Source organism: Physeter macrocephalus, chromosome 12 (assembly GCF_002837175.3).
Source record: "Physeter macrocephalus isolate SW-GA chromosome 12, ASM283717v5, whole genome shotgun sequence".
NCBI classification, from domain to species: domain Eukaryota; kingdom Metazoa; phylum Chordata; class Mammalia; order Artiodactyla; family Physeteridae; genus Physeter; species Physeter macrocephalus.
The window spans coordinates 84,141,732-84,144,389 of record NC_041225.1 but is presented as its reverse complement, the minus strand read 5'-3'; the positions used below and the strand labels follow the sequence as shown (position 1 = coordinate 84,144,389).

The 2,658-nt window shown below is 37.1% G+C and overlaps 1 protein-coding gene across 14 annotated transcripts in view; it reads left to right on the top strand.

Moving 5' to 3' along the window:
- AAK1 (AP2 associated kinase 1) overlaps window positions 1-2,658 on the top strand; it is a 172,007-nt gene that overhangs the window by 126,985 nt on the left and 42,364 nt on the right. The gene's annotated exons all lie outside the window — the stretch shown is intronic.

The following is a 2,658-nucleotide window of genomic DNA, read 5'->3' as shown; positions in this document are numbered from 1 at the left end:
GAACCCGCGTCCCCTGCATCGGCAGGCGGACTCTCAACCACTGCGCCACCAGGGAAGCCCGTGTCCACAATTTTGTGCACAATTTTCAGCCTCAGTTTATGACTCCAAGGTACATTTTTATAGTCATATTTTAAAGCCTAATTTTTTTTGCTTACAAAATTTGGCATGTTTCCCCCATGTGATTAAAGAAGCTCCTTGAATATAACTTATAAAATATCTACATTAAATTCCTTTATGTGGATACATCCTAATGTATTTAACCAGGTACCTCTTTTTTAAACATAAATTTGATGTCAATGTTTTACTGTTATAAATTCCTCAGCAATGGATGTGAGGTTTTGAATATGTTCTTTGTAGGATATGGAATTTGATATCCTTCAAAATTGATCTTTTTAATTATATTGATTAATTTCTGCTTTTAACTTTTCATATTCTTTCTTCCTGCTTTATTTGGGTGTATCAGTATTTTTCTAACCTCGTAAATTTATTTCTGATTAGAACTTTGACTGTTATTCCATAACATTTGCTATGTAACGCTCTCTTTATTTATTTATTTATTTATTTATTTATTTATTTATTTATTTAATTTTATTTTTGGCTGCGTCGGGTCTTAGTTGTGGTACTCGGAATCTTCCTCACGGCATGTGGGATCCTCCACTGCAGCGCGTGGGCTCCTCGCTGTGGTGCGCGGACTTCTCTCTAGTTGTGGCGCGTGGGCTCAGTAGTTGCAGCGTGTGGGCTCTCTAGTTGTGGCGCAGGGCTCGAGAGCGCGTGGGCTTTGTAGTTTCAGCATGTGGGCTCTGTAGTTGTGGCCCACGTGCTCAGTAGTTGTGGCTAGTGGGCTTCGTTGCCCCACGGCATGTGGAATCTTAGTTCCCCGACCAGGGATCCAACCCGTGTCCCCTGTATTGGGAGGCAGATTCTTAACCACTGGACCACCAGGGAAGTCCCTGTAATGCTCTCTTATTCTCATTCTTTTCTGGATGTTTTTAAATTTTAATTTTTGATTTCTTTACCCTAGAGTTATTTAGGATATATTTTCATTGCATTGTGATAATATGGCCTCTGCAGTTTTTTCTCTTGGGTATTATGGAGGAGTTTGTTATTCATTTTGTAAACGTTCTATGGGAGTTAGTAGTTTCCATTTCAATAAATACTAATCTACAACATGATTTTTAATGGAAGAACAATAACATTGTATTTAACATCCCCTTTGATGAATACTTAGGTTGTTACTAATTTTCACCACATAAACATTCTTGAAGCCAAATTTTTATTCATATCCTTTAAAATTTCTTTAAGATAGCTTTTAGGGGATTATTTGCTAAATCAAAAGATATGTGTAATTAAGGCTTTTGGTGCATATTTCCAAATTGCCCTTCAAGAATGCTATACAAATTTTATTTCAGTCAACAGTGAATGAGTAATTTTCACCTCTTTTTCCCAGCCAGACCAGCTCAGAGGCTGTAGACAGAGGACATTGTTTACTGGCCATTTTTATTTCTTTTGGGATTTGTGTTGTTCTTGTCCTTTTTTTTTTTTTTAATGTGCCGTGTTTATTTTGTTCTTATTAATATGTAAGAGCTCTTCATGTGTCATATTGTAAACTTTTCTCCCAGTTTGTCATTTGTCTTATGCAAGTATTATCTCATCTAACCCTCTCAACAACTCTCCGAGGTTGCCACATCATCCCCACATCAGTTATGGTTGAGGTAACTGAGCACAGGCTAGTCTCTTTCCCAGGGTCACATAGCTAGTAAGTGGCAGAGCTGGGACACCGACCCTCTGGCTCTAGAACTTCCTCTCTCAGGTTTTCTGCCTCATAATAAGGCAAATTTAATAATAGTGTCCTAGAAAATCATCTATAGTTTCAAAATTTTTTTAATAAAATAGAAGAATACATTTAAATCTTTTATAGTATTTTCTTTGCATACATCAATTTTCTTGTATGTATTTATGTTTCTCTTTTTCTTGGTAACTCTAGCTAGAGATTTGCTGTTTTATTACCTTTCAAAGACAACTCTATAGAACTACTCTTTTTCTGTCTTCTAATTCTTTATCTTTTTGCCTTTGTCTTTTTGATTACAGTTCCCTATTTTTCTTAGGTTCACTTTTGCTGATTTCAAGAGTACATAGTAAAATTCTTTTTAATTCTTTAAAAAAAAGTATTTAGAGTTTTTCTCTCAACATAACAGTGATTTTCATCTGGCATGAGAATGGGGAGGGAGGCTAATTATAATTTCCAGGAAGACTTTTTCGCAGAGAATCTACTATTCTCTTGCCTCTTTCTTGCTCCAGTTGCCCACCCCACCCCAGCCTTTGAGGATTACACTTTCTAATAGCTGTGTGTTTCCCTTGTAAGAAAAAACTCAAGTTTTAACCATATCCCATAAGTCTTCATATGATGTTCTCATTGTTAATATTTTGAAACAGGCATTGGAATTATTTGGAAGGTGTGTTTTTTAATATTAAATAGTGAAAATTTGTGTGTGTGTGTGTGTGTGTGTTTTTTTTTTTTTTTTTTTTTTTTTTTGGCATACGCGGGCCTCTCACTGTTGTGGCCTCTCCCGTTGCGGAGCACAGCCTCCAGACGCACAGGCTCAGCGGCCATGGCTCACGGGCCTAGCTGCTCCACAGCATGTGGGATCTTCCCGGACC